We start from the raw sequence: 25553 nt of genomic DNA, 5'->3' as shown, positions 1-25553 counted from the left end.
GCCTAAAATCTTGACTTCTCAATTATCCTGTAAATTCTTCAAGGGTAAGAATTCCCCACAAGTCCTAGCCACAGCATTGAACCTGGAGCATGACACATTAATTGTGACATGAAATTAGGTGCTATATGTATGTGTTAATTAAAGAATGTGTGTTATTAAGCATTTAAATGAGAGCTCATTTCTTTTTTTTAATTTTTAAATGTTTTATTATTATTTACTTTTTAGAGAGAGAGAGAGAGAGAGAGAGAGAGAGTGCAAGCAGGGGAGGGGCAGAGAGGGAGGAAGACACAGAACCTGAAAAGGCTCCAGGCTCTGAGCTGTCAGCACAGAGCCCTATGTGGGGCTCAAACTCATGAACCATGAGATCATGACCAAAGCTGAAGTCAGTCACTCAACTGACTGAGCCACTCAGGCACCCCAGCTCATTATTTCTTAATAGACTCTTGTCTGTCTACACCCCAGAAAATAAAACATGATTTTTTTTTTCACTGGTCTCCCCACTGAAGTGAGGAAACTCCATTCCATGAGAATGGTTATTAATACAGAACATTGACATAGTCTATCTGAGATTATTTCCTCCACCGTTGAATTTTTTATGTGTATTTATTTATTTTTGAGAGAGAGCAGGGAGGGCGCAGAGAGAGAGGGAGACAGAGAACCCCAAGCAGGCTCTGCACCGCAGCTCAAATTCACAAACTGTGAGATCATGACCTGAGCCGAAATCAAGAGTCAGATGCTCAGCTGACTGAGCCACCCAGACACTCCTCCACCATTGAGTTTTCATGTACCCACATGGTAACCAATACATCCCAGGTCACCTCTGTCTGCCATCTGACCAGTTTCTTTCTTTCCTTCTTTCTTCCTTCCTTTCTTTCTAGATTTTACTTTTCTTTTTTTTAAGTTTATTTTTTAAGTTTATTAATTTTTTGAGGGGAGAAAGGGCAGAGAGAGGGAAAGAGAGAGAATTCCAAGCAGGCTCTGCACTTTCAGCATGGACCCCGATGTAGGCTCAAGCTCACAAACCGTGAGATCATGACCTCAGACGAAACCAAGAGCCAGATGCTTAACCGACCGAGCCACCCAGGCACCCCTAAAGATTTTATTTTTAAGTAACCTCTACACCCAAGTGGGACTCAAACTCACAACCCCAAGATCAACAGTCATATGCTCCACCACCTGAGCCAGCCAGGTGCCCCTCTGATCAGATTCTCAGGGAATGAAAACTTGTTCTATATCAGCCTGGGTGAAATATTAAGGGAAGTCAATATCAATTCATTCTGAGATGAATCATAAGTAGGCTTTTTAAAATAACTGCTCTTTTGGAAAATTTTATATTATATTCCTACCTCATTAACTCCCCAGAACACTGGGAGCTGTGTTTTGGGGAAGTAACACCAACCACCAAAAGGATATTTTCAAATCCTACGACCCCAGTAGTTTGCCTTTCTGAAAAGGCAAAATTAAAAGCAATTAGAGGGAGTGATAAGGTGGCTGGGAGCTCTGCCTCTCGAAAAACAGTCTTGCGCCTAGTAGAATATTCAAATATGTATTCAATAGATGGATGAGTAGAATCCCAGATGGAATATGATAAGACAGAGAGCAAAGTTGATATCCTATTTCTCCAAATACAGGGGGTTCCTTGGAATCCCTTGCTTTCCTATTGAAATTTCTAAAGGGAGCCAAAGAGGATGGGCTATCCCTTGAGCAGTGGGACGTGTACTTGCATTTCTCCCCCCCCCAGTGGCAGATGACATCAAAGATTGAAAGTTCTGAAATTGTGCCTAGTGACCTACATTCTAGAAACACAGTTGATCTGAATGAAGAAAATCCTTCTGGAGAACTGGGAGATTCTGATTATAATGTTTATTGATGACAGTAAACAATATGATACTTGGATTGAAGCGAGTGATAGGCTTGGCATGTGTTTATATTGTACTCCCCTCCCTTGAGTGAAAGCATGAAAAGCAAAATAAGTGAGTGGTTCGAGATAAAGTGACAGAAGAAACCAAGAATTCTGACTTCCTAAGAAATGTTCTCAACCGATCTTTAGCTAACAATGTTAACAAAACTTCTCGGTCACTCCGAGAATTAACTGTCTATAGCTTTCACATAGTGGTTAAGAACATTATAGCACCTGAATTTACATCTTCCTTCCACCTTTTTTCCTTACCTATAAAAAGGGGGTAATTAAATACCGAAATCACAGAATTGTTAACTCATTAAATGAGTTAATGCATGTTTCCACTCTGGTTAGTTATGGCCCTTGCTTCCAAGCTTTGTGATAGGCCTGGAAGGTATAAACAGAGCCTAGCAGAATCCTGATAAGTGTAACGGCTCTTTGTTCTGGACACAGATCACGTCCCTGCCCCCAGTGTCCATCCCAGTGCAGTGTCACTAAAGCGAGGCTGTGAAACACTATGTCCCTAACCTAGATATTAACTAGAGATCCTCAGGAAGCCCTGTATGTTAGCTGTCTTCCCCTAGGGAGCAGTTTTCACCTCTTTTGAAGCTAAGATCCCCGGAATGCGGGTAACTTCCAAGCCCACACGTGACCCTTTATTTCTGTGCTGCACAACTTTCTTCTATGAGCTGTTCTTTCTCATCTGTCCTTCCACTCATCCCTGCTGCTGAGGACAAAGGCCTTTTCCTTTACCTTTTTCTGCCCTGCCTCAAATTCCTTATTTCTAAAGGTATGTTTGGGAGGAGATATTGCTCATCTGGCTCAGCCAGAAAAGAAGCCCATGTATCCTGCTGTTCAAGCCCAGTCTAGAGTTAATCCCTTGCCTCTTCTTGCTCCCCTTTCACCCCAGCTGGCTAAATCAAGCAATAATCCTAAAAGGGAATTTCAGGCTATTTGTAACTTCCCCTCTCCGCTCCCCCCCCCCCCCCCAACCATGCCACATTCAGGGAGGAGAAGGCAAAGCCCCTGGATCAGAGTAATCTGTTTCTAACCCACTTCCATTCTCAGGGATTACCTCTGCAGGAGGAGGGAGACAGAAATAAATCTAACACCTTAGCATTGGGAACTTGGGGAAGACACTCCAGAAGGGCTTGGATGGCTGCAGGCATGGGGCTCAGGAGCTTGGGAGCCTGTTTTCAAATGCTGGGCACCCTAGGAAAGTCCACAAACCTGAAAAGCAATGCCTGGAGTACTGTTTGGCAATAACAGGCACTCTATAAATGTGCTGAACAAAAGAATGCAAAGTATATAGATTGCGGGCAGGAAATAAATTGTGGGCAAAAACAATTCCCTCATTATGCCTACAACCTCATGTCCTTATATGCACACCAACTAATGGCTAAAATCAATCGACCCACAAATAGCGGAGTGTTATATACTGGAAAGAGCTCTGGGTTGGGAGACAGGAGACAAGGATTTAGTCCCACCATTGCTGATGTTTACTTACCCTGTGGTCTCAGGCAAGTCACTTTGTGGCTCTGATCACTAATTTTCACCATTAAAAAAAGTCATTCTTGGGGCGCCTGGGTGGCGCAGTCGGTTAAGCGTCCGACTTCAGCCAGGTCACGATCTCGCGGTCCGTGAGTTCGAGCCCCGCTTCGGGCTCTGGGCTGATGGCTCAGAGCCTGGAGCTTGTTTCTGATTCTGTGTCTCCCTCTCTCTCTGCCCCTCCCCCGTTCATGCTCTGTCTCTCTCTGTCCCAAAAATAAATAAACGTTGAAAAAAAAAAATTAAAAAAAAAAAAAAGTCATTCTCGGGGCACCTGGGTGGCTCAGTCGGTTGAGCATCCAGCCTCAGCTCAGGTCATGACCTCGTGGTTTGTGAGTTTGAGCCCCGCGTTGGGCTCTGTGCTGATGACTCAGAGCCTGGAGCCTGCTTCGGATTCTGTGTCTCCCTCTCCCTCTGCCCCTCCCCTGCTCGTGTTCTGTCTCTGTCTCAAAAATAATTATAAACATTAAAAAAAAAAAAAGTCACTCTCTAGAGCCCTAAAAACCAAAGTCCCATGCGATGTGTATTGAGCTCCTATTAATAACATACAAATATCTGAGTTCATTTATATACCAACAAGGACTTCCTTTAGAGTTCCTTCTGAACCAAGTGCTCAGTACATCTCCCCTCCACCCTATAGTCTTTCCTCTGTCCCCCATGGACACTGACATAGAAACATGTATCTTTCAGCTGACTGTTCTTTTGGGATGCTCTCCAGTGATTGAATGAGGGCCTCCCTCGCAGCGATTTGGGGTTGAAGCCAGAGAGGCTGTGTGAATGCAGAAAACTTCCACTAGAGGGCATCAAGTCTGCACTGGGATCTCAGACTGCAGGGAGGCCTAGCAATCCTAACAATTTCAGAATTTTCAAATACTACATTCAGAGATTTAGAGATCTCTGTTCATTGTTCCTTCACTGGTCTGCTCCTGACTGCTCCTTGGAGGGCTTAAGAAGTCTCTACTACCTTGACATCATTTTGATCTGATTTGACTTCAAATCAAAGGCAGCTTGGCAGAGTGGGATCCATGAGGGCTCTGGCGACTGATACAGACCTGGCTCCACTACTCCCAAATTCAATGTACCCGTCAGTGAAACGGGGATCGTGAAACTTACCTTGCAGGGTTGTTGTGAGCACTAAGGGACCTCACATATGGAAAATGTGACTGGCAGCCAGTTAGGTGGCCAAAACTGCTTTTGCACTGGAGAAGAGTTCTAAGAATTGCCACAAACTGGGAATGGAGTTGAGGAAAGAGGGATGGATTTGCAAGAGCTGAGTACCTCCAAACAAGAAATGTCACAGTTGGCCATTTTGCTCTGAGTCTTACAGGTTTCCAGGCTAGTGCTGCTGAATACTCTTCAGGCTTAGCCCTCAGTCCTGTTCTACCCTCTGTGTCAGCCCAGCTGCGGTACTCGGGACTCTTCTGCCTTTTTCTTATCCTGGTTTCCTTGGAGGTGAGTTTAGTTTCTACCTCCTACTCACCTCCTGGACAAAGGCCTCTTGTGTTCTGTCCTGTGTGTTCTGAAGCGTCCCATCTCCTCCTGGTTCTGTTCTTCCCTTTTCCTCTCTTTTCTCCCATACTCACTTCTAGGGTGGAATGTGCCATCTGTTTCTGGGACTGAGCAGAAGTCTGGGAAAGGGAGAGGGAAGGCCTGTCAGGGCTTGCGTGTCAGCAGACACGTTACAGCTGCAGGGCAGACCAGGGTGAAACCACAAGCCAGAGGCCTCAGGGCAAGCTGCCGTGAGGCCCGCCCCTCAGCAACTCTCTCATCTCTGTCTTACCCCAGAGGTTTCCTGGCAGGAGTGGGAGAGGTTGGTATCGAGTCCTTGAGCCCTGACTCACTCCCTGACCTAGTTGGGTGTTACCCAGTTATCTCCCAAATCTCTCTCCAGAAGCCCTCCTTAGGAACAGGACCATGTCATCCCAGAAGGCAGAAGAGGCAGAAGAGGAAATCAGACCACCTACTTATTTCATCCCCATCTGAGGATCCCCAAAACAAATAAGAAATGTAGGGTCTTTATGACTTTATGTGCCACCCAGGAGGTTGCACTGGTTATAAAATGAACAATCGTCTCACTAAGGGAATGGCTATTTTCCAGATTGCTTTATAGAAACAATCATGCTTAACTTTCTCAAGCAAGAATAAAATTGTTCTTTTATTTTATTTGGACAGGGACAGGGGCTGGGGAGATGGGGACTGGAACACGGAGCCAGGAAGTGACTGGCCATTATCACATAGTGAGTCAGTGGCCTAACTAGGGACAGAACTCAGGTTTCCTAACCCCACCCCAAATTCCATTCTTTTTCCTTCAGCCTCCTTATTTATGGACTCGAGCAATATTCTGGGTTTTCTGGACTTTATAAAGCCCGCAAATTCCTGAGGGTTCAATAGAATATCGATTGCATTTTGCTTATTTCATACGTGTCCCTTTCAACATCTGTCCTATGGAAATGTGAGATATGTTTACTGCCTCCTCCACAGATTGTTGAAAACACTTAGAGTTATCAAAGATTCAAAGAAGACCAATGTAGTAGTCTGTGTGAGGTTAGATTTCAAGACTGAAAATTCTATTTTTAAATTATTTCTTGGTATTCAGATCCTAATATCCTTGTAAATTACCGTACCTGTGAACACTGAAAATTATTTTCTTACCCTCCGCTTTATTCAAAGTTCCCAGTCTCTCCCTAACCGGGGTCATGCTTCTTAAAGACATTAGCTGGTTTCCAAGAAAGCAGATTTTAGCTTTATCCCTTGGCAGAGAGAATTCAGTCATTGCACACAGGCCAGAACATTCTGCCAGAGCTCCCCATCTGGAAGAAAAGAGAAAAAGAGTTTCAGAGTTTCCATAAGGGCTGCCTAAGGGGAGGAAGGGAGAATGAGCTATAGAGAGGGAAGAAGAAAGCTACCGGGCTGTAACCCCAAACTCCATAGTCAGAAAAGAAAATCAGATCTGCAAGCTTAAAATCCTGACTCAGCAGTATTATACCTTCTCCTTCCTCCTAACCCTTCCCCAGGATTTATTTTCACCCCATTCCTTTATCTTTCACATGTACTTATCTGTCCTGACTGTCCCACTTCAGGACATTCTGCTTATTCTTTGTTCTTTACGTATCTCCCCGTTCCAATTTTGTGCTCTCCCTATGGATAGCTCAGAACGTAGGATGGCCAGGGCACTCTGGCGTGCTGTCGCGATACTGTTGGTGCCTAGCTGGAGAAGCTGGAGATTCAGTCTGGATCATGGAGAGTCTCCCACTAAATACAGAAAATTCTAAATGTCCCCAACAGACTGTTGCCCAGCTCTACCTGAGCTGTCTCAGTGACAGGGAACCTAGAACTTGGTAAGGCAGTTCATCCTGCTGTTGAGCATCTGATTGTGACAAATTCCTTCCAGATTGATGTAATGTTGGCTTCCCCTTTTCACCCAATGATTCTCATTTGCCCTCTGCTGAACTACAAAATGAGTTGACATCTTCTATTCAGGTTGAGCCACATGAAATTGCCATTTTTCTGTATTAAAAATGGCTGAACATTGTCGATTTCATATTGTTTGCCTTACACTTGACAAAGTAACCTATTTGAGGACAGCTATTACTTCTCCACCTTAGTCTTCTCTTCTCCATGTGTAACATCTCTAAACTCCCCCAATGCTTCCTCACCTGGTAAAGTTACTGGATCCTGTTCCAACCTGTTCTCTCAATGGGTATACACTCATCCATCAATGTCTTTTTCAATATGGGGCACCTAGGACTGGCCAGTTCAAAACCCAGTGAGATTATTATCTCTCTTGATTTGACATTGTGTGTTTTCATGAAACTGTGACCGCACCGGGTTTGGTGAGGCCTAAACCTTTTTCACATAAAATGCTGCCAAGCCAGTACCACTGCTTCCTGTACAATTGATTTTTTTTTTTTTTAAACCAAAATGTAGGTCTTCACTTTATCCCTGTCAAATTTCATCTCGTTGATTTTGGCTCTTGGTTCCAATCTGTCAAGATGATTTTAAATCTTGCTACTATCATCCATTCTATTAATTATCTTTCCCAGCTAGATCATGCAAGTTATTGATTTTTTAAATGCTCAATCGGACAATGAGGCCTCTCTTTGTTGATATCAATCTTTTAATCAATATCCTTTGCGTTCAGTTGAAAGGCTAGTTAAAAATCTACATAACTGATTATCTACCCACAACTCCCCTGCCTCATTTTCTTAGCCCCATCTTCCTGCTCCTTGATTACCTTTTTCTGATCTGCCCCTGGCCCATTAAGCACCAAACCCACCCAGGAACCATACAACTACAGATTTCTATAAGGGGGCCATAAGCACTAGCTGTTGTTGTTTTTATATATATATAACGTGTTATCATCTTGTTTATTTATGTATTTATGTATTTAAGTATTTATTTTTATTTGAGAGAGAGAGAGAGAGAGAGAGAGAGAGAGAGAGTGCAAGTGGGGGAAAGAGGCAGAGGGAGAGAGAGAGAATCTTAAGCAGGCTCTATGGTCAGCGGGGAGCCCAAAGCGAAGCCTGACGTGGGGCTCAATCCCATGACCCTGGGATCATGACCTGAGCCAAAATCAAGAGTTGGACACTCAACTGACTGAGTCACCCAGGTGTTCTGCACCAGCTGTTTTTTAAAAGGAATCATCAGAGGCCTTCCTTCTTGATAATTCCCCAACCGCTGTCATGGGGATCTTTCCTCTGTGCAACTTTGTGGGAGGCTTTGTGACCCAACCCTGATCACCCCTAGCAGCCACTCCAAACATGATGTCTCTATACTCCTCTAGAATATAGACTCTGGCTTGGACTTGGGCATGGCTCCTCCCATTGGCTCTTGGTGCTCTCCCTCTGCCTACAATAGAACTGGGTTTTTTTGTTGTTGTTGTTGTTTTGTTTTTTTAGTTTGGGTATTATTCCATAAATAGTATTATAACCTTGCCTCAATCTTTTAGTGGCTATATAGTATTTCACTGTGTAGGTATACTACATTAATGAGCACTTAGGTGACTCCCAAGATTTTGGTGTTATAAACACAGAAGACATGAATCTGTTTGCAAGTACTTAGGTAAGATAAATTCCCGGAAATAGAATTGAAGGGTCAAAAGATATGTACAGTTTAATTTCAATAGCGCCAAATTGCTCTCGGAGGAGTTGTACCATTTTACTTTAGCGGTGGTTCAGATCTCAGCAACATCACCAGTTTCAAATTAAATATGCTTGTTCTTGGGGAGCCTGGGTGGCTCAGTCAGTTGAGCAGTTGACTCTTGGTTTTGGCTCAGGTCATGATCTCATGGTTCCTGAGTTCTAGCTCTGCATCAGGCTCCGCCCTGACAGCACGGAACCTGCTTGGGGTTCTCTCTCTCCCTCTGCCCCTCCCCTGCTCACTCTCTCTGTCTCTCTCTCAAAATAAATAAATAAACTTAAAAAAATGCCTGTTCTTAAAAGATATCTTGCCATACTATTGTAAATTTGGAATTGCTTTTAATCTTTCCCTTCTCCCTCATTTCTCCTCTTTACACCCTCCTCTGATTGTCCCCCTACGCTGAATTCCAAATTCTTCTCATTCATTTGTGCAAAATAATTCTGCTATCTCCAGACTCCCCTTCTTAACTCTGACCCAGACCTGGATTTGCACATGCAAACCTCAAGAGAATAAATTTGTTACCATCCAAAGCCATCCTCCTTCGTAATAGCAATATTGAACTCTATTATAACTTATTACTAAATATTAACTTATTTAATCCTTTCAACAACCTTATGATGCAGGTACCATTGTTATCCCTACTTCACAGTGACAAAGTTGAAATAGAAGTAGCTTTTCCAAGGTCACACAGTTTAGAAATTGCAAAAATTACGTAAACCTACACGGTAGGTCTCTGAAGATCATGCCCTTAACCACTGCAGACAGATACCTCTCTTGGGAGATTAGTCTACTTAGGTCCCCATCAAATTCTAACCCTTCTGAGCAATGCCAGTGATACAATTCAGGTTCTGGTATTTACTCTTGACGCCTATCTAGCCCACAGCCTGTTCTATTGGCATTTCTGCTCCACAAGAGTGCCTGGAAAAAACAAGTTTCAGGAAGGCTTTACTTAGCCTGCAGCAAAGGAAAAAGTATCGGGTGGGATCACAGGCAGAAGGGGACATCAGTCAAGCCCTTTCCCTTTGCAGAGGTGTGGCCTCCCTGTTCTGGTCTCTGGGTGGGTCTCCTCAGACAGGAAGGGAGCAGTTGGTTTAGTCAGTCTGATTTTCCCTGGAACTCAGCACACTGTGAAACGCAAGAGGTGCCTAAGGCCAATTTAGGCAAGTTCCATTCAACAAACATTCACTGAGTCCCAACAATGGGCCAGGTACTGTGCGGTGTTTGGGTACAACATAAATAAGTCACATGCTTTAGAAGCAAAGATAAGCACTCCAACCGCCAGTTACCTACATCTACATACCTGAGTGAATTGTCTGGCGGGGCGAGAGGACAAGAGGAGAAAGGGAAAGTGTGGATAAGGTGCTTATCCCTGGGAGTTCTGATTTATTTTAAGAAAACAATCTCGACTAGGGAAAGAAATAATAACTCAGTCTCGGTAAGTATTTCTGGCAGAAGGGAGGCACCTTCCTGAATACTAAGTTCTTCAAAGGCAGGTGAGGTCAAATACTTTGCCTGTTTATCTCGAACAGTGGGGGAATGAAGGTAGGAGGGCAGGGAGCAGTCAGAATAAGTTCCAAGGTTCATAATAGTGTGGGGGAGGGGGTTCCATGAAATGCGAATTCCTGTTTTTTCTTGGCAGGTTTTCTGGAAATTGTGATGACAGCTGGTCGTGGGGGAAAAAAAAATCACTGAAATCACCAGTGACTATGGCCATTTCCCTGCCTCTAGGTGGCTGGCTATCACCTGAGCCATTCCAGATGGCAGGCTGCTATGGATTCTTCATTCTCTTTCTCTTATTTAATAAAGTGAGGGTATTATTGGCTTTTTTTTTTAATTTTATTAAAAAAAATTTTTTTAACGTTTATTTATTTTTGAGACACAGAGAGACAGAGCATGAACAGGGGAGGGGCAGAGAGAGAGGGAGACACAGAATCTGAAACAGGCTCCGGGCTCTGAGCGGTCAGCACAGAGCCCGATGTGGGGCTCGAACTCACGGACCGTGAGATCATGACCTGAGCCGAAGTCGGATGCTTAACCGACCAAGCCACCCAGGTGCCCCCCCCCTTTTTTTTTTTTAATAAGAGGTAAAAGGTAGGAAGGAAGAGAGAGGTTCATTTTCCAACAGCAATGAATAAGCAAGCCACATCCTCTACATGAACCGGACAGCTTCTTGCGGGAGGATTAAAAGCTCTGGACAAGAGACTAAGCCAGCAGGGACACCCAGTTTCTGGTTTCAGATCGGGTCCAACTTACTGAGAGCTTTGGAAATTCAAAACCTATCTGTACATCCAGTTTCTCTTTTGTGCTGTGGGAATAATAAATGTTTGTCTCCCAATGATATTGTGAAAAAGGAAAGAGAGGAATCATAGATACACATTTAAAGGCCTCAGGAAAAATAGTACTCTGTAGAGACGTATTTTATTGTTTTTAATAATTTCTCAGACTGTTTCAGAAAAGTAAAAAGACCATGGCTGATATGCTATTTTTTAAATGGAGGTTGAGAGTTGCTGAGGGACCTCTCTTGAGTAACTTCCTCCTCTTAATTGGGACAGAAATTCTGGCAGTTGACAGGAACATAAGAAGGGCCAAAATAGAACTCAACCATTCTACAACTTCTGGTTCTCAGTGGACCCCACTTAAGCATTCAGTTGTATCTTCAAAGCTAAATCATTAAAACAAGGGCGAGTTCTAATGAAGAGCACACTTATGAAGAAATATGGATAACACATAGAGAGAGAAAAGGCAAGGAAAAAAATCCACTGATGAGCTACAAATGGCCATAAAAATCTGGAAACACAGGCGAACATACATAGTAAAAGGCTTATGGATATTACCATACATGCTATGTTCAATAACATTACATCACGTGGTCAATAGAATGCCCCGCCTTAGGAATGCTTAGTTCAATGTGATGTGCCAATCCACAGTGCATGAAGCACTAATGGAGTTTCTATCAATCCCTGAAATGAGTCTGTGATGCCTTGTCTCATATAATTTAACTTTGATTTTCATTTTCTTTATTTAAACTTTTTTAAAAGTTTGTTTAACGTTTATTTATTTTTGAAAGAGAGACATAGACAGAGCATGAGAGGGGGAGGGGCAGAGAGAGAGGGAGACAGAATCTGAAGCAGGTTCCAGGCTCTGAGCTGTCAGCACAGAGCCCAATGTGGGGCTCAAACGCACGAATTGCGAGATCACGACCTGAGTCGAAGTCAGACATTTAACTGACTGAGCCACCCAGGCACCCCATCATTTTCTTTTTTCTTTTAATGTTTGTGTGTGTGTGTGTGTGTGTGTGAGAGAGAGAGAGAGAGAGAGAGAACAAGCAGGGGAAGGACAGAGAGAGAGGGAGACACAGAATCTGAAGCAGGCTCCAGGCTCTGAGCTGTCAGCCCAGAGCCTGATGTGGGGCTCGAACTCAGGGACCGTGAGATCATGACCTGAGCCAAAGTCTGATGCTTAACTGACTGAGCCACCCAGGCGCCTCTGATTTTCATTTTCAATGAATAAACCTAAATACCTCAGAAGAAGTAATCAAGGGGTTTCAATCTGTAAAAACTAAGCTATTTGCTATGTTTCTAGGTTTTATGGTTATCTTGTAGCTTTGATGGAGAGGAACACAGAGAATAGTAAAAAATAGTAAAGCAAGGAGAACAGTAACGAGTTCAGAGAATGATGGAGGGTAAAAGTAGAAACACACAGAATGTGACCATGGAAACAAAACTGGGGTGGGGGAGCGATATCCAAATCCAGTGAACAGAGAGACATAGGAAGAGAGAGACATCCTCTGGAAAAGAATGCAACAGATCAGGAGGAAAGGACAGTGAGAAGGACAGAAAGGGAGGTCAGAAAGAAAAAAGCATTTTTTTTTTTTAGTAATTTAGGATTTATTTTTGTAAAAGTAATTGACAAATATTAAAATGTTATACTTGCATTTTGAACATTATAATATCAATATAAAACACAAAACACCCGATGTTCAACACTGATCTCCCATGCCCAACTTGGATTTAGATAGTGAGTATATTTTAAAGAAAGAAACTCAAAGTTTGTCACTGCTTGTAGCATATACTTTTATTAAGGGGAATTTCCTAGACTTCACAGACGGTTGGACGCATCCTTCATTAGCCAAAGCTGATAGATGGGAACATACTAGCTTTTTCTACAGAAAATTAATAGAAACGTAGTAAGAACTATAACTAAGAACAAGAAAGAACTTTATTTTTATTATTTATTAAAATTTTTTTTAATGTTTATCCATTCTTGAGGTAGAGAGGCAGAGCGTGAGTGGGGGAGGGGCAGAGAAAGAGGGGGACACAACTCAAAGCAGGCTCCAGGTTCTGTGCTGTGAGCGACACGGGGCTCGAACCCACAGACCGAGAGGTCATGACCTGAGCCAAAGTGCGGCGCTCAACCAACTGAGCCACCCAGGCACCCCTGAAAAGAATTTTAAAGATGATCTAGTCCAACACTCAACTTTACAGATGAAGAAACTAAAGACTGAGAGGTTCTAGAGACAAATAAAAGGATTTGGGTGGTGCTGCTGGAAAACCAAGAAGAGATTGTGGTGACCATCAAGACAAAATGACGTCTGTTAGTAAGTTTTCAATATTTAAACGAGGAGCGCCTGGGTGGCTCGATTGGTTGAGCGTTCAACTCCTGATCTCAGCTCAGGTCTTGATCTTAAGTCCCGTGATAGGCTCTGTGCCGGGAGTGAGGCCTATTTTTTTTTTTTTTAAATGAAATTTTGGGGCGTTTGGGTGGCTCAGTCGATTACGCATCCAGCTTTGGCTTAGGTCATGCTCTCACGGTTTGGCTCTCACGGCATGGAGTTCGAGCCCCATCCCCGTCTCTGTGCTCACAGCTCAGACAGAGCCTGGAGCCTGCTTCGGATTCCGTCTCCCTCTCTCTCTGTTCCTCCCCGTTTCGCGCCCTGTCTCTCTTTCTCTTTCAACAATAAGTAAACAGTGAAAAAAAGTTTTTAAATGAAATTTAAATTAAACAGGTGAGGAAAACTCATCTGAACTGTGTGTTAGGGAGGAGCAAAATGGGGACTCAAGCTCTAGTCTTACTGTTCCAGCCATTCTTTACTTTTTTTTTTTTTAAGTTTATTTATTTTGAGAGAGAGAGCAAGGACGAGCAGGGGAGGGGCAGAGAAAGAGAGAGAGAGAGAGAGAGAGAGAGAGAGAGAGAGAGAATCCCAAGCAGGCTCTGTGCTAATGTGGGGCTTGATCTCATGAACTGTGAGATCATGACCTGAGTCAAAATCAAGAGTTGGACACTTAACCAACTGAGCCACCCAGGTGCCCTTGCTTTTTAAAAAATTTTTATTTTATTTTTTATTTTTAAGTAATCTCCACACCCAGTGTGGGGCTTGAACTTACAACCCAAAGAACAAGAATCACATACTCCCCTGAATGAGCCGGTCAGGCGCCCCTTAAGGTTTTATTTTTAAGTAATCTCTACACCCAACAGGGGGCTTGAACTCATAACTTTGAGATTGAGTCGCGTACTCTCCAGCCATTCTTTGCATTGAATTACATCAATCAGCTCTGGAGTTTACAGAAGAAGATCATGAGAAGATGAGAAAAGAATGCCTGTTCTAAGTCAAGCCAGCTTGGGCTCTTGTACGGGTTCTACCAGTTACCAGCCACTGAGATCGCAGGAAATCAGTTAATCCAAGTGTTTCTGTTTTCCAAAACGAGAATAGTAACATCTGCTTCAAATGATACTTGGGGGTGTAAGGGAAAGAATACATAGTATAAAGTGTACAGCAATTCACCAAAGCAATAAGAATGGCCAATAGGAAAAGAACACCCAAACTTCTTCCTGACCATGAATCAAAGAAATGCAAAATAAAGAGCCACGAGGTACCACTTTCACCCACCAAATTGGCAAAGATGAAAACGAAGCTAATAACACTGGAGGGGAGGGGTGGAAGCAGATATTCTCATAGATTGCCCAATGGAGTGTCAATTGATACATTTCCGGAGGTCCGTTCGGCAATGTGTGTTAAGAACTTTAAAAATGTTCCTGCTCTGGGGGCACCTGGCTGGTTCAGTTGCGGGAGCGTGTGTCTCTTGATCTCAGGGTCATGAGTTTGAGCCGCACGTTGGCTGTAGACACTACTACAAAAAATAAATAAACTTAAAAATAAATAAAATCTTTAGCAGAAAAGTCTATGCTCTCTGATTCAGGGTTTTACTCTAGGTATTTTGCCTAAGGAAACAATTACACGTGTGGAGTTTTTTAGTTCATATAGATGCTTTATAGGATAGGAAGAAATACAGTAAGGATGAGTTCTCACAACTTTCCTCTTTCCTACACGGTAAGAAGAATGCTTTGTTGCTAGATGAGTAGGTCCTGGAGAAAATTAGATACAGCTTCGATTTAATTGACATTGAAGGCAGATATTTACAGGAACGTGAGAGGAATTTTATCAGAACATTTTAAGAGGGAGGAAGACATGATGGGGAAAGGAAGGAAGGGAAGGTGGAAACAGGAAAAAAGGGGCTGGCTGAGAGAAGCTTCAAATAATTGTCCTATGTGTGAGGTATGAAGAGACAGGAGAGAGAAGAGAGGATTCTGAGAAGTGCTTATTAATGCTAATTAATTATGTCTTATTAATGCAAGGTTTTATCTTGAGAGAGTCAAAATTTACTTTTTCTTTTCTTGTTTTTTTTCCTTTTCTTAAAAAAATTTGTTTTAATTTTATTTTTTTAATGTTTATTTATTTCTGAGACAGAGAGAGGCAGAGCATGAGCGGGGGAGGGGCAGAGAGAGAGGGAGACACAGGATCCGAAGCAGGCTCCAGGCTCCGAGCTGTCAGCACAGAGCCCGACGCGGGGCTCGAACTCACGGACTGCGAGATCATGACCTGAGCGGAAGCCAGATGCTCAACCGACTGGGTGCTCAACCCAGGCACCCCAAATTTGTTTTAAGTAATCTCTACACCCAATGTGGGGCTCAAATTCATGATCCTGAGATTAAGAAGTCTCCTGCTCTTCTGACTGAACCAGCCAGGCACCCCTTTCTTTTTTCTTTATTCTCATTCTCTCTCTCTCTCTCTCTTCTCTTCTTCTTTGTCATCCTCCTTTTCTCTTATTATTCTTTTTCTTTTTCATTTATTTTTAAATTATTTATTTATTTATTTATTTATTTATTTGAGAGAGTGAGAGAACACAAGTAGGGGAGGGAGAAGGGCAGAGGGAGAGGGAGAGAGAGAATCCCAAGCAGGCTCTGTGAGGTCAGTGCACAGCCAGACATGGGGGTTCAACTCACAAAATTGTGAGATTATGTCCTGAGCTGAAATCGAAAGTTGAACGCCCAGCCAACTGAGCCACCCAGGTGCCCCCTTTTTCTTTTTAAATTTTTTTTTTAAAAATGTTTTATTTAGTTTTGACTGAGAGAGAGAGAGACAGAGCATGAGCAGGGGAGGGGCAGAGAGAGAGGGAGACACAGAATCCGAAGCAGGCTCCAGGCTCCGAGCTGTCAGCACAGAGCCTGATGCGGGGCTCGAACTCACAGACCGCAAGATCATGACCTGAGCCGAAGTCGGACACTCACCTGACTGAGCCACCCAGGCGCCCCTTTAATTGTTGGAGTGATGTTTCTTTAAAATCTTAGCTTGGGCTATTATCAGCTTGGTTTTACGTGGATCATATCTAAAACAGCAAAAATAATTAGAAACACTCTAAATATCCAGGAATAGGAAATTAGTTAAATAAATTAATCTATAGATTAACAGATTAAATTAAGATGTGATCATCTACAGTTATTAAGTCATACTGAAGAATATTTAATAGCATGAGTACATGAATAACATATTAAGCAAAATATATTATGATCCCAGTATGGTGTGCATGCATGTATGTGTGTGTGTGTGTGTAATGTATATGTGCATAGAAAAAAGACAGGAAGACAGTATACCAAATGTTAACAGTGATATTTATGGAATTACCAATTATTTGATATTTATGGAATTACTGGTTATTTTTGTTTTCTTTTTTTTTTTTTAAGATTTTATTTTTGAGTAATCTCTACACCCAATGTGGAGTTCAAACTTAAGACCCTGAGATCAAGAGTCACATGCTCTACTGACTGAGCCAGCCAGGTGCACCCTATTTTTGTTTTCTTTTTCTTTTTTAAAAATTTGTTAATGTTTATTTTTTAAAGACAGAGAGATTGAGAGGGAGAGAAAGAGAGAGAACACGATCAGGGGAGGGGCAAAGAGAGAGGGAGACACAGAATCATTAGCAGGATCCAGGCTCTGAGCTGTCAGCACAAAGCCCGATGCGGGGCTCAAACTCACGAATTGTGAGATCATGATCTGAGGCGAAGTTGGATGTTTAATCGACTGAGTCTCACCCAGGTGCCCCCTGCCATTTTTGTTTTCTTAATGCTCATCTAAATTCTCTTAATTCACGTGTTGATCAAGCAATACTTTTATAAACAGAAACACCCTCACAATAACCTTTGCTTTTGATTTTTTTTAACGTTTATTTATTTTTGAGACAGAGAGAGACAGAGCATGAACAGGGGAGGAGCAGAGAGAGAGCGAGACACAGAATCTGAAACAGGCTCCAGGCTCTGAGCTATCAGCACAGAGCCCGACACGGGGCTCGAACTCACGGACCGTGAGATCATGACCCTAGCCGAAGTCAGATGCTTAACCGACCAAGCCACCCAGGCACCCCTGCTTTTGTTTTGTTTTTTTTTTTCAATATATGAAATTTATTGTCAAATTAGTTTCCATACAACACCCAGTGCTCATCCCAAAAGGTGCCCTCCTCAATACCCATCACCCACCCTCCTCTCCCTCCCACCCCCCCCTCAACCCTCAGTTTGTTCTCAGTTTTTAAGAGTCTCTTATGCTTTGGCTCTCTCCCACTCTAACCTCTTTTTTTTTTTTTTCCTTCCCCTCCCCCATGGGTTTCTGTTAAGTTTCTCAGGATTCACATAAGAGTGAAAACATATGGTATCTGTCTTTCTCTGTATAGCTTATTTCACTTAGCATCACACTCTCCAGTTCCATCCACGTTGCTACAAAGGGCCATATTTCATTCTTTCTCATTGCCACGTAGTACTCCATTGTGTATATAAACCACAATTTCTTTATCCATTCATCAGTTGATGGACATTTAGGCTCTTTCCATAATTTGGCTATTGTTGAGAGTGCTGCTATAAACATTGGGGTACAAGTGCCCCTATGCATCAGTACTCCTGTATCCCTTGGGTAAATTCCTAGCAGGCACCCCTGCTTTTGAAAGTGAGTAGCACAAGAACCACACAGCTTCTAGAAAAAATACAGAAAAATATCACTGCAAGCTTGAAGGAAGCACAGATTTCTTGGCAGAACACTAAAAGCACTAAACATAAAAGAAAAAATTGAAAAATTGGACTTCATCAAAATTAAAAATGTCTACTCATCAAAAAACACCATTAAGAAAATGAGTAGACAGGGGCGCCTGGGTGGCGCAGTCGGTTAAGCGTCCGACTTCAGCCAGGTCATGATCTCGCGGTCTGTGAGTTCAAGCCCCGCGTCGGGCTCTGGGCTGATGGCTCAGAGCCTGGAGCCTGTTTCCGATTCTGTGTCTCCCTCTCTCTCTACCCCTCCCCCGTTCATGCTCTGTCTCTCTCTGTCCCAAAAATAAATAAACGTTGAAAAAAAATTAAAAAAAAAAACAAAAAAAAAAAAACCATGGTTGTATAAAAAAAAAAAGCCATAAGTGCACACACACACACACACACACACACACACACACACACCAAACACATATTGACTGATTCCATTGATATGAAGTACAAGAATAGGCAAAACAAATCTATGGTGATAGAAATCAGAAAGTAGTTGCTTGGGTGAAGTGGGGTCAGGGGTGGGGATTGACTGAAGGGGCCATGAGGAAACTTTCCGGGGTGATGAACATATTCTTTATCTTATTTTGTGTGGTGGTTATATAGTGGTTACAATTGTCAGTAGGCACTGACCTGCACATTTATGATTTATCCATTTTACTGTATGTAGATTATATTTTTAAAAAAGCTTACATACACAAAGAGTAGCACAGACACACTCAACAAATGTTTAATGAACAAACGGAGATGATTTTTCTAAGGCAACCAAATTATTAATAATCATAGAAAAGATTTCCTTCTCCTGGGTTATGGTAAAATGTGAGAGTCTCTTGGGATACCCCTTGATTAAAAGCTTGTGAATATTTATTCTTCACGGCAGTTTTTTTTTCCTCCCCCCATTAAAATGGGTAAGCTTTGATATCTACAGGAGTGGCAGAATCAGGTCTATGATGTCTGTCTGCATCATTTGCAGGTGAGTGGAAACACTAAAAGTATTATCAAGATAGTAACAGCGGTGAGAGAAAGAAGTTAAAAACCATCACTGGTTTCCCAGGGAGGTAGATCAGCATTTGGCTGCTCTTCCACATAATCCTGCCAACATCACTCTCAAAGCAATTTCTCTTATAAAATATGGCACAATCACCACCCTATTTTAAACATGGGTACTTAATCTCAAAAAAAAAAAGTATTTAAAGTATTTGAAAGGTTTCAAGAGACGAGCTAAGGTTTATGGAGCCAGCTGATGTTAACCTATGCTGTTTTGCCCTAAGGTTAATACCCTGGGGTACAGGAAAATTAAAGGGGAGACAGAGAATCCTTCTGGGGGTTTCATAGCCTAAAAAAGTAAACATGACAGAATGCCCATCGACTCTCAAGAAAAAGATTGTCGCAAACATGCAAAGCTATTTTAAAATTCCCTTTTAGGGGCGCCTGGGTGGCGCAGTCGGTTAAGCGTCCGACTTCAGCCAGGTCACGATCTCGCGGTCCGGGAGTTCGAGCCCCGCGTTGGGCTCTGGGCTGATGGCTCGGAGCCTGGAGCCTGTTTCCGATTCTGTGTCTCCCTCTCTCTCTCTGCCCCTCCCCCATTCATGCTCTGTCTCTCTCTGTCCCCAAAATAAACGTTGATAAAATTCCCTTTTATAAAATCAAACAGTTCAAAAGCCATTGGCTGCCATCTTCAAAATCTGAAAGTAGATACTTGGTGGGGTTGCCAGATTCGGCAAACAAAAATATAGGATTTTCGATTAAATTTGACTTCCCGATAAAACAATGAACAGTTTTTAATAGAAGCGTTCCCTCCAAATATTGCATATTTTTAGTATGAGCACGTCTCATGAAATATTTGAGACATATTTATACTAAAAAGCTATGTATTATCTGAAGATCAAATTTAACTAGGCATCCTGTACTTCATCCAGCAACGTTGAGTGCTACTTCCCTGCAGGACAAGAGGCCCCACCAGGCTGAGGGGGATGAGGCTTTGCGGTTAGTACATGGAATTACAAGGTTAACGATGGTTATGGTAAAAGAAGAACTGAACCTTTCTTTTTAATGTTTATTTATTTTTGAGATAGAGAGAGCACAAGCAGGGGAGGGGCAGACAGAGAGGGGGACAGAGGATCCCAAGCGGGCTCTGCACTGATAGCAGAGAGCCCTAGGCGGGGCTTGAATTTGCAAGCCATGAGACCATGACCTGAGCTGAGGTCAGACGCTTAACTGACTGAACCACCCAGGCGCCCTTCTTTTCTTTTCTTTTCTTTCTTTAAATATTTATTCTCATCTAATCTGAAGGAATGGCACAGCTTTATTTAAAAAAAATTTTTTTTTAAACGTTTATTTATTTTTGAGACAGAGAGAGACAGAGCATGAACGGGGGAGGGTCAGAGAGAGGGAGACACAGAATCTGAAACAGGCTCCAGGCTCTGAGCTGTCAGCACAGAGCCTGACGCAGGGCTCGAACTCACGGACCTCGAGATCATGACCTGAGCCGAAGTCGGACGCTTAACCGACTGAGCCACCCAGGCGCCCCTGGCACAGCTTTATTTTTGTTGTTGTTGTTAGTTAATTTATTTAGAGAGAGAGCACAAGCAGGCGAAGGGCAGAGAGAGGGGGAGACACAGAACCCAAAGCAGGCTCCAGGCTCTGAGCGGTCAGCACAGAGCCCGACGCGGGGCTTGAACCCAAAACCGTAAGATCATGACCTGAACTGAAGTCAGACGTGCTTAGCCGACTGAGCCACCCAGTTGTCGCCCCCCCCCCCCCATTTCTTTTTTAAAGATTTAAGTAATTTCTGCCCCCAATGTGGGGCTGGAACTCATGCCCCAGAGATCAAGAGTCACATGCTTCACTGACTGAGCCGGCCAGCTGCCCCTGAACCTTTCTTGTGCTCCTGGATTTTTTACTCTGTCACACTGAAAAATATGGTGAAAAGCATTGAAATGTATTTCCAGTCTTTTTAAGTGGTAATGAATTGGTTGTACTAAATAAATACACTTGATATTGGAACTCTACGGTTTGTGTAGGGGCTAAGTGCCTAGGATTTACCATACAGATTTATAAACCTAGAGAACTCATTTCCCTTGCTAGGTTTGCTTTTCCTAGTAAGGAATGAACAGACCAGACTTTGTAAAGCGATTTAAAGACTTCCAAATCGCCACATGAAAGTATTTTTTTCCTAATGAGGTTATTCCTGCACCCCTTTTACTAAAGGATTGCCCACATTGTTTTGCTTTATAAGGCTTCTGTTAGGGGTGCCTGGGTGGCTCAGTCAGTTAATTGTCCGACTTCGGCTCAGGTTATGATCTCTCAGTTTGTGAGTCTGGGCCCTGCATTGGGCTCTGTGTTGACAGCTCGGAGCCCGGAACCTGCTTCAGATTCTGTGTCCCCCTCTCTCTCTGCCCCACCCCAACTTGTGCTGTGTCTCTCAAAAATGAATAAATGTTAAAATAAAAATTAAAAAAAAAAGACTTACATTATGTCAGAGATGTCTCATATACTATGTTTCCAAGAGGAGAGCCTGCTTCTGATGGAGTCTGGGGTACCAGTACTCCAGAGGTGGGTTGCAAACAGCAATACTTCGCTGAGTCTGTTTTAACACTCTTAGGGAGAGCATTCTTTTCAGCATCAGCTGATGCTCTGCAGCACAGGATTCTGTTACCCTCATTTGAGCTGCCTGGTTATTCTAGCAATCAGATCTTTCTGTCTCCTTCCTGTTACCCGGCCTGACACCAGCTATCATGTACCCTCTTTGCCTTGACTCCCAGACACACAATTCTTTCATTTTCTTTAAACTCAAATGCCAGAATATTAGAATTTCTAGGACAGCTACATGGCTGTACCAACAGTAGAGAATATGTGAAATCAGGACTTTTCCTGTAAAATCTAGGACACGTGGTCTCCCCAAGATTTCAACACTTGTCCTCTGACAGTTACCCACAACGGTGAGGATATTTGGAAAGGAGACAGGACTGAGAGTCAGAATTCTTTTCAACATGGCTTTGATCACTGCTTTGTAGTTAACCTTGGGCAAATTACTGCCGCTACCTCTGTCCTGTTTCTGATCCCCTTGAATTTGAAGCCCCCTGTACCAAAAAAGTAATAATAATAAAAATAAGCTTAAAGAAAAAAAGAACAGAGCAAAAGGCACACATCTCTGACTTACTTTGCCTAGCCTTAACATTTGAGTTTGAAACCTAGCGTTTGTAACTTGGTTTATTGGGTTTCTCTTTCTCTTTACCATGAAAGGGGAGAAGTTATGGAAAACAAAGCTCTTAAAGATTTTACCATTTGATTTCCTTGTTTAGGAGAATAAAACTTGCGTCTGCTTTCAGGACTGCCATTTGTCAACTTCAAGTCTGAACCTAACCTGGATAGAGCCATAGTATTCTCATTCCCGGGAAAAAAATGAAAAGGGGTTTATAAATTAAAGAAAGTAATTTACCCCCTCAGACAGTAAGAAAAGTATTTTCTAGGAAATAGTGACTCCTTTTTCTCCACTCAACCTCTTCATTTCCTTTGATCCTCTTACCTCCCCTCCATATACTAATGTCCTCTTAAATTGAGATAAGACAGTAATGAATCACTCTAGCAAAAGTACACAGGACTAAAAAAAGATGCCACAGGGGTGCCTGGGTGGCTCAGGTGGTTAAGCAGCCGACTTCGGCTCAGGTCACGATCTCGCGGTCCGTGAGTTCGAGCCCCGCGTCAGGCTCTGTGCTGACAACTCGGAGCCTGTAGCCTGTTTCAGATTCTGTGTCCCCCTCTCTCTGACCCTCCCCCATTCATGCTCTGTCTCTCTCTGTCTCAAAAATAAATAAACGTTAAAAAAAAAAAACAAAGATGCCACATTCTGGCATCTCTTGTCACTGAGACCCATCAGGATAGGGCACAGCAAGAGTTCAGGTTTCCTGATGCAGAGCTCCTAAAACTGTGGTCTCCACTTCATAGTTAATGCATGTTTGGGGCGGCAAAAATATAAATCTCTCTTGAATGTTTGAATTGTGCCTTGTTGCCTAAAGAGTTTTGTCTTTTTTTTTTTTTTTTTCTTTTGGCCTGCCCTAATTCCTGATGTCAGGTCCCTGGGGTATCTGTGATCTGTGCTAGGTCTCATTCTCAGTGAATGTATATTTTATACAGTGTGATCGCACTTTGAGCTAAAATAGATCATATCTAGAAATCGGCTGGTACGGCTTCCTAGGACGAAAGAATGTGAGCAGTTTGAATGCTTTTTGTCTCTTTGGTTTCTTACTGAGTCAATTCACAATACAGAGATGTTACCATATAGATTTATTTGGGGGGGGGGGGAAGGCACCATATCCCAAAGGCTAGCCTCCATACTGAGACCATTTTCCCAGAAAATACAGAATATCTGAAAATGACAGGGACCTAGATGCATAATTTACAGTTTTTCTTCAGCTCTAGAATTACTTGTTTACTGGGGACAAGATGACTTTCAGCTCAGTCCTGTGCATAAGCAGGCCACAAGCCAATTTCTAGCTCTCTCTACACTTTTTAAGTGTTTATTAATCTTGGTTCCTATGCAAATTCTGTAGGGAAGCTGGCAGTAGATTTTTTTCATCCTCACTTATTTAAACTCCAAGATAAATCACTCCTATAAAATCTCACTCCATAAGATGTGATCCCGCCAGGTTGGCAGGCCTAAATGTCTTGGGTCTCTTTTTTCACCTCACCCTTAACTCAGGGTTGGAAAGAGGTTGAGAGTATTCTCTTTGGTAGGCATGGCATCAGGTATTGAGTGAAGACCAATTCCTTTTTTTTAATGTTTTATTATTATTATTATTATTATTTTAGAATTGCAATCTTTTTTTAATTAATGTTTATTTATTTTTGAGAGAGAGAGAGTGTGTGTGTGTGTAAGCAGGGGAGGGGCAGAGAGAGGGAGACACAGAATCGAAAGCAGGCTCTGAGCCAACAGCACAGAGCCTGACGTGGGGCTCGAATCCACAAACTGTGAGAGCCGAAGATGGGTGCTCAACGAACTGAGCCACCTAGGCGCCCCATTGTTTATTTATTGGGGGGGGGTGGAGAGAGAGAGAGAGAGAGAGAGAGAGAGAGAGAGCATGAGCTGGGGAGGGGCAGAGAGAGAGGGGGACAGAGGGTCCCAAGCAGCCGGATATGGGGCTTGAACTCACCAACCATGAGATCATGACCTGAGTGGAAATCCGACTCTCAACTGACTGAGTGTCCTGAGTGAGGGCCAACTCTGATGTACATTCTTTTTGTCAGGGATTTAAAAAGCAAACAGAAATAGAGCCAAGGGTGGAGAAACTGAGGCTATCTGACTGTTGCCAAGCTGCTGAGACTTCTAATCCTCTCAGCTACTCTACCGGGCTGGTTCCCGCTGAGCCCTCACTCATTTTTCTAGATGAGAGGTCAAGGCAGCAACATTGCTAAGTCAATTCCAGCATGCCAGCTCCAGAACACTGTAACCTTTAAAGACTTGGGATTCCATGAGAAATGTTGCAGCAGCATTCCAGAGACCTACGCATCAGACACAGACATATGCATTCTCGCCTGCAGCACAGGGTGTTGGTGTTCCTGCTTAACTCATCTTCTTGTGAGACTCTGGTGGCTAATCTCTCCTAAAAGTACAGTCAGAAAGGCTCATCTCAGTATGAAGATCAGCAACAAAGGGCTTGGGTTTAGTCCTGTAGTTGTCAGTCACTCGGGATTGGTAATTAATCCTGGAGTAGTGGCTGGGGAAAAGGAAGCAGAAGTACTGAAGACAAAAAAAAAAAAAGCTGGGAGGAGCTAGAAAAGAAAGACGGTAGGTGGAAATGTATGACTTTTTCAACTTCCTGATGGAAAGATACCAAAAGAAATAAAACTCCTTCTGACTCTGAGGACCCTTCTTTGGCCATATCTGGATGTATATATAATAATGTCAAATTGCCACCAAATATATATAAAGTTGACCCTTGAAAAACACAGGTTTGAACTGTGAGGGCCCACTTATACATGGATTTTTTCCCCCATAAACACAGTATTGTAAATGTATTTTCTCTTCCTTATGATTTTCTTAAAACATTTTCCTTTCTTCAGCTTTACTGTAAGAATACAGTATGTAATACATATATAACATACACATTACATGTTAATTGGGGTGTCTGGGTGGCTCAGTTGGTTAAGCATTTGACTCTTGGTTTCAACTCAGGTCATGATCTCACAGTTCATGAGTTCGAGCCCTACATCAGGATTTGTGCTGCCAGTGTGGATTGTGCTAACAGCTCAGGATTTTTTTCTCTCCTCCTCTCTCTCTCTGCCCCTTCCCCACTCATTCTCTCTCCCTCTCTCTCTCTCTTAAAATAAATACATTAATTAAAAAAAAAAACACAGGGGCACCTGGGTGGCTCAGTCAGTTAAGCATCTGCCTTTTGACCTGGGCTTCAGGTCATGATCTCCTGGTTTGTGAGCTGGAGCCCCACATCAGGCTTTGCACTGTTGGTGTGGAGCCTGCTTGGGATTCAGTCTCTTCTTCTCCCTGGTCCTCCCCTGCTTATACATGCTCTGTCTCTCAAAATAAATAAACTTAAACACACACACACACACACACACACACACACACACACACACACACCTGGATGGCTCAGTT

The 25553-nt window shown here is 42.9% G+C and overlaps 1 long non-coding RNA gene across 1 annotated transcript; it reads right to left on the bottom strand.

The window, feature by feature from the left end:
- Nucleotides 1-6012: 6012 nt before the first annotated feature.
- Nucleotides 6013-22497, bottom strand: LOC122485447. Its single transcript, XR_006297863.1, has 3 exons — nt 22226-22497; nt 16154-16251; nt 6013-6258 (listed from the first exon to the last, which is right to left on the bottom strand). It is a non-coding gene; the product is annotated as an uncharacterized LOC122485447 (long non-coding RNA).
- Nucleotides 22498-25553: the final 3056 nt, after the last annotated feature.

Source organism: Prionailurus bengalensis, chromosome E1 (genome assembly GCF_016509475.1).
Source record: "Prionailurus bengalensis isolate Pbe53 chromosome E1, Fcat_Pben_1.1_paternal_pri, whole genome shotgun sequence".
NCBI lineage: Eukaryota > Metazoa > Chordata > Mammalia > Carnivora > Felidae > Prionailurus > Prionailurus bengalensis.
This window is presented reverse-complemented; position numbering and strand designations above follow the sequence as displayed.